Raw genomic sequence first — 7301 nt, forward strand, 5'->3', positions numbered from 1 at the left:
TACTCTTAAGCAATTCCAGGTGAAGATTGTCATGGACCCAATACTTATCCTTATCCTTGATGGATGGTTCATTTAACTTATTTATTTTCTGGTATTCAACTAATCAAATTCACTTTTCAATCAAAGAATGACTAAATAGGAAAAACGAGTTACATTGCTCATATGTTGAATTTATACTTTATCTGAAAGGGAAAAAGACATTATGAGTAGTTGCGCTTGTGCATGAATTTGGGCGGTTTGTCACGAGCTCGCTTCTACTTAACATGTCACGAGGCCATACAGTTTAATCGGAGTTTGATAAAACCTTTTGCCCATGGCTTGCTATTATAGACTACATGGAAGATTATGAGGTATACGTACCTTTTCAGTCTCTTCAAGCTCTAGGGTGCCATGTTGATGCAGTCTGCCCCAAGAAGAAGAGTGGTGACACTTGCCCAACTGCAATTCATGATTTTGAAGGTGACCAGACTTACAACGAGAAACCTGGCCATGATTTACTCTTACAGCTGACTTTGAGGTTTGGATGCCTCAAGTTATGATGCCCTTGTCATCCCTGGAGGTCGTGCCCCAGAATATTTGGCCTTGGATGGGAAAGTGATTGCTCTAGTTAAGGTTTCATGGAGGCCAAGAAGCCAGTGCCTCCATTTGCCATGGGCAGCAGATTCTGGCTGCTGCTGGTGTTCTCAAGGTTGTTTCTGGATAATGGATATTAATAATGGGACAAAACTGTTGATTAGCATGTTATCTGGTAGCAGTTGTAGGAGTTTCTGTATAAATTCATCGGTCTTTTGAGAATGCTCATAATGATCTTGAGAACTTCTTGTGGTGGCGACTACTTTAACTGCGACTCTTGGTGTCTGTGATTGTGAACTTCTCCATATTTCAATCGAACACTAAGGTAGAATATCAGAAAAAGTCACGGATATAGGCACATGTCCCTTATCTGCTATTCAAGTTTAAATGTATAAGGCTTTTCAACAGATTGGTGTGGTATTAAAGTGTGATGAAATGAAATTAGAGCCAGTGGAAATGAGGCCCTGTTGAGTTTTAGCATTTGACATGAAAATTTTCTGAAGTTGAATGGCATTCTGTGTTATTGTATCTTGAGATCATCAGGGTATAACCGGTGTATTCATCGTGATTTGTTGCAGGGGAAGAAATGTACAGCATATCCTGCTGCGAAGCTCGACGTGGTACTAGCCAGCGCCACATGGTTAGAACCTGATCCAATGGATCGCTGCTTCACCGATGGAAACTTGGTCACAGGAGCGGCTTGGCCTGGTCACCCAGAGTTCATTTTCCAGTTAATGGCACTACTGGGTATAAAGGTAACCTTGCAGCAGACATTCGTGCTTGTACATGTATCAAATAAATAGCATGGAGTCTGCTTCCGTGCTGGCTATAAGAAAGGAAGAATGAGAGAGAGAGGTGTGTTCTGTGAATCACTTGGAACGGTACATGGCATTGGATGTTGACAGAGTTTTTGCCCTGGGAAGTTTCTGTATATATGAGTCGATTGAAACAATCCTCCACACATTGATTAGTCAATCTCACTTTTTGATCAGCATTTTCTATCAGTTAAAATTCACCACAGCCTTTTTCATGGTCTTACTAGGGGTCATTCCCTGCATCAACAATATAATTGCCTCCTCATGTTATGTATTGGGAAAGGTAGCCTGCATTATCAAATCTGTGTGACTTGACGATTCATTGGCGCTGTGGTTTAGTGTGCATTCTTGTTCGATTGATTCGTGGAGGACAACGGTCATACTGACTAGAGCTCAGGCGATACCTACTTCCTTGTTTTTACAAATGGGTGGGAACTCACAACATTGATTTCATTTAAAAATAACAACCTTCTTGCTTACAAGGTCACATTTAGAACTGATATTAAACAAAGAAAGATTAACCATCGCACTAAACCTAAGTGGATATTCTCTGCATGAATGTTGGAGTTTTATCGGAGGTATTCGGCATTGTTTTGTCATCATACTTTCCATCTTCCTTCACATTGGGTCGCCGACGTCATGAGTTCTCAATGAAAGTGTGACAAGGGACAAAAGGAGTTTCCCTTTTGGTTCGATTCTCTCTCTTAGTCTTTGTTTGCGAAATGAAGGAAAGTGGATGGAATGAGAGTGGATGCGGAAAACAGAGGATACTGAACCCTGTTAATGCGAAGAAGATCGAGAGAAAAACTTGGACATTGACTGATTTTCTTTCCCTGTCCTCACTTTTCTCCTCCTTTTCTTTTTTTTGAAGAGTTGTGCTGAGTGTTAAGGATATGTGAGCTGGTGGATAAAACTTTGGCATGTACTGATATCCTGTATTTTTCTTGCAGTCTGAGGAACGAATGAGGAAAGAGATGGAAAGATTTGATCATGAAAAGAAGGAAGGAAGAAGAAAGGTTGATGCGTGAACAGCAGAGAGAGGAGGGAGAGATGCTACGTGAGCAAAAGCTAGAATCAGAGCGACAGGAGTAGTATTTGCAGAAAGAATCTACAAAAGTATTTGGAGCCTTGATATTGCATTTTCACTAGTTAGTTTCTTTTGCTTTATTTGATTGGTTAGTAGCATCTCTTCTTTTCTCTTTTCTTTCTTACCAACTTCTCTGGGTTTTTTTGTTTGGAAGGCGGAGAAAAAGAGACAAAGAAGAGCTTCGAGAGAAAAGAAGAAGAGAGACGAAAAGCTGCAGTGGAGAAGGCCACTGCTCTGCAGAGTTGCCAAGGAATCCATGGAGCTTATGGAGGACGAACAGCTGGAGAGATTGGAATGGCCGCTGCAAGCAAGGGGTTGCCTTCAAGTCTTTAGAGATATGAATTGACCGGTACTGCACAATCAATATGAATAGCAATTTCAACCACTATGCATGTTTGCTCAACATCATACCATAAAGCAAAACTAGAAGAATAATTGAGTTGTGCAATCAGTAAATGAGCTAAAGCAGCTTGTCATGCTACTATTGATAGGAGGTGCACGGGTTTTTGGATTTTGCCTCCTTAGTTATGTCAATGCTTAAGTTTTATAGGGGACAGTGAGTTGCCAACATTTTCTTAAGGCTATACCAATGTTGGTCTTTGACATATGGTTGTTTTGCTTGATGCAGGAAAGTGGCAAAGAAACAAATGTGGGTGTGTCCCTTGTTGGGAAAACGCTTGCCATTATGGGTTTTTGGAAAGGTTTGGATCAGAAGTCGACCGTCGGTGCAAAGGTCTGCATGTACTGCATGGCGATGCACATGACCCTTATGCCCCCGCAGATCAAGCACGCGCGGTGGGGTGGGAACTTTGTGTGGGTTTGATGAAGCCATAGCAGCTGCGTTTGTTTTCATTACACATGCCCTGACACCTACATCAAAGGTTCTCAATGATGAGACTTTGCAAAGATGAAGAAAGGAGTTCGAATTGTCAATGTTGCTTGTGGAGGAGTGATTGATGAAGAAGCTCTTGTGAGGGCATTGGATGCTGGAATTGTTGCTCAGGTATTGCTATCTGATATCCTGAAATGTTGAGTTTCCTTCTTGCTGCCTTGGGAGGTGAAGCACATAGTAGCCTTGTTGCAGGCGGCACTTGATGTCTTCACAGAGGAACCACTAGCGAAGGACAGTGAGTTGGTACAACACGAAGAGTCATGGTGACCCCACACCTTGGAGCCAGTACCACAGAAGCACAGGTTTGTGAACAGTTACAATTTACCCAACTTTAACTTTCTCTATTATTAGAAAGCATATAAAACGGTCACTTGACATGCCAGGAAGGAGAGTAGCTATTGAAATTGCTGAAGCTATCATTGGAGCTCTAAAAGGAGAGTTGGCTGCTACTGCTGTCAATGCGCCGATGGTTCCTGCTGAGGTATCAAGAACTTTTTCTACTGGAGAAGGCTGTTTGGCATCTCTTGGTCTACTTCTAACTTTTATCCCCAATCTGTTTCCTCTCAATCTTCAATATATGTGCTCTCAGTATTTGACATATCTTATCATGGCTTGGGCTCTGATGCATAATTGTTGTGATGGAACTTGCTTGATGTGTGATTTGGAGGAGAATGACTATGGGTGCTCTCTCTAAGTTTGATCTTTTTTTGGCAAAAGATTTGTTCTGAGGCGATCAATTGCAAATTTCTGATATGTGTACAATTGTTTAATTTCATTGATGTTTGGCTTTGGCCCAAATCCAGCTTCCTCTTGTATAAGATGAATAGAGGAAGTGAGATTTTGAGGACCGTAAAATATGTTGGTCCAATTGTTTGATATGTACCGTGGAGAATGAGAATGATTGTCAGTGCTCAGTAGAAGTTTGATCTTTTCTGGCAAACATTTTTTACTGAGGTGGTTGATTGAATCATCCGATATGTATACAATTGTTTAATTTCATTGATGTTTGGCTTTGGCCCAAATCCAGCTTCCTCTCAGTACAAGATGAGCAGAGGAAGTGAGCTTTGAAGACTGTAAGAGATGCTTCCCCTTGGTCGATTCCTTTAGGAAGTGGGTCAATAATGTGGTGATAGACAAGTAACTCTGAATGACTGTAATGACGATTTTGATGCCTGAGGGTGCTTTGTTTAAGATCCAGAAGGCAGAACTTGGCTCAAGATATGCTTGAGTAACATAAATCTTGAGTTCTTTTATACATTCCTTTTTAGCTGCAGGTTCTTACAGAGCTGAAACCATTTGTTGTACTTGCTGAAAGCTTGGGAGACTGGCCGTTCAATTAGTTGTGGGTGGGAGTGGTGTAAAAACCATAAAAGTGACATATGCTTCTGCAAGAGCACCTGATGATCTCGACACTAGACTACTCCGTGCTATGATTACTAAGGGTATAATTGAACCATATCCGATGTCTTTGTGAACTTGGTCAATGCAGATTTTACTGCTAAGCAGAGAGGACTGAGAATAACCAGAGGAGCGGGTCATCTTAGATGGTTCACCAGAGAGTCCTCTTGAGTATGTCCAGGTTCAGATTGCAAATGTGGAATCAAGATTTGCCAGCGCCATTTCAGATTCTGGGAGATCACGGTTGAGGGGCGGGTGAAGGATGGGATCCCACATCTCACAAAGGTGGATCTTTCGAAGTGGATGTGAGCTTGGAGGGAAGCATCATATTGTGCAGGCAAGTTGATCAGCCAGGTATGATTGGCACAGTAGGAAGCATTTTGGGAGAAGAGAATGCCACGTCAGTTTCATGAGCATTGGTAGGATTGCACCTTGAGAAAGCAAGCCATGATGGCAATTGGAGTTGATGACCAGCCCAGCAAGGAGACTCTGAAGAGGATCAGGGACATCTCTGCAATTGAGGAGTTCGTTTCCTCAAGTTGTAATGTGGGTGTGAGTTATGGTACTACATGTATGTCTTTCATCATTCATAGCCGCTGAGCATGATTTGCAAGTCTTGCTCTGCGATTTTGCCTGTGACGTTCGTGTTTTGTAGTAGTATTGAGCTAGGAGCGGAACGATAATCAAGTGGTGCTGAGAGGAGGTTCTATACTTTATTATGTTGCTTTTTGCCTGAATCAAATGCTCTTTTCCAATAAATTCATACAAGTTAAGAAGGTGAATACTTTGCCTCGATCCAGATTCATGTTTCTCCTCCCTCTCCCCCATAGTTATTTTTCCCATTAAGTCCTTATAGTGGCTCATGATTTTCATGTTTCTCCTCATTTTGATTTTTCAGAATACTAAATAAGGTAATCATTTATAGACCCAATCCATTGAATGAACATTAACATCCAAAGAATCCCTGGAGTATGCATACAAGGCGGCATTGTCTAATGTCAAGAACAGTAAACAATGGGTAGGAAGACTGTCATGTGTAGTAGCAGAGATTCCACACATGACAACTCCTGGAATTTCTGCTTCGGTATGTTTTAACGAGAAGTACAATAATAGTCTTGTTCATGCGGTGGCTTTCATCATGCGGAACCTCATTGCTATCATCGGCCATCACTACAAAGTAAAAAGAGAGACGAAACTAAAAAACCTTTTGCACTGTGAACCGCGATAAACCTCAAACTCTTTCTGACATAGCCTACAATCTCAGAGGATGTGATCCCCATTTGGCGCGGTACATGGTGCTTGACCTCAATATTAGATCAACCGCGGGGCAAGTAATCAGTATCTTGAAGAGACAGCCTCTGTTCCACCTCCCAAATACTAAGTTCACGCTCAGAAAATAGTTTCATGAACCAGAAAGAAACGGGACGTGAGCCAAAGTTGCTGGACACAAAGAGATTTAGGTCAGTTCATCAAGACATCCAATATGAGTCTTCATCATTACAAACATTAGACGCGTGGGATGTCTTTGGAAACATCACAACATTTAAGCACAGAAAATGCACATTCCATGTAAAGAACAATGATCAGGAGATACGCGCAATCAAAATTAATCGAAGATTATAAAACGAGAAAAACTAGTTTGCATCACAACTTCAAACATCCTCCGAAAAATTCTGGTAGCCCGAAGAACGTTTCTTATTTATCAGAACATCTCTGTTGCATACATGGAACATAAGTAAAAACTAAAGTAAACATAGCCATCAAGCAGTACTGAGTGCCTGTGACGAAACCATCTGGAAAATGAACCTCCTCAGAATCAGAGATTGACGCACTGATTATACGTACTGTACAGAGGTAGACGCAAAGCCGACTTTAACTGCCAGTATAATGTGCCGAAAGATACTTGTACCAAAGCGCTCTGCATCATCGGCTCATGATACTTGAACAAACTTGTCTAAAGCGGATGTATCCAAAGCTGCAAACTCCTTAATAGCCCCAAGCACGGCAAGTCCAAGTTTTACAGCGTCATCGTGAGTTGAGTGCCTACAGCAGTAAATTTTGATTTGAATTCTTAATCCAATAAAAATCATTTTTATGGTAGCTTGTGTAAGAGATTCCTCTACCTCAATGTTAAGAGGAAGAACAAGATCATAAAGCAAGAGCCTCAAAAGGAACCATCCTCCAAACCCAGATACCCGGGCCTGTTTAAGCAGCAATCAGACTAGAGATCAGCATCATGCAAAATGCAAAGCTCACCCAGTGTCTTGCATTATTCAGGGAGAAAAGAAGGAGGAATTAACTAGATAGCATGATGGACCTGCATTTACTTTATAGTAAAATACTCCTTTGAGGTCACTAGTTCAGATATTATTTTGGTAAGCACACAGCATTTTGCTCAACTCATTGTGGACTATAACTCAGAGAGGATGAAGGTACCAATATTCCTGCAATATGCTCAAAGCAGATTAGTCTCAACGAACAATGATTAGATAAACGAAGTAGCTTTTCCACCAAAAGCATCCATGCGCGAGCTCCC

At 41.4% G+C, this 7301-nt stretch overlaps 1 pseudogene; it reads left to right on the forward strand.

Annotated features, from left to right (window-relative positions):
* Window positions 1–3036: 3036 nt before the first annotated feature.
* LOC120293622 lies at window positions 3037–5365 on the forward strand (annotated as a pseudogene).
* Window positions 5366–7301: the final 1936 nt, after the last annotated feature.

Source organism: Eucalyptus grandis, chromosome 5 (assembly GCF_016545825.1).
Source record: "Eucalyptus grandis isolate ANBG69807.140 chromosome 5, ASM1654582v1, whole genome shotgun sequence".
Taxonomy (NCBI): domain Eukaryota; kingdom Viridiplantae; phylum Streptophyta; class Magnoliopsida; order Myrtales; family Myrtaceae; genus Eucalyptus; species Eucalyptus grandis.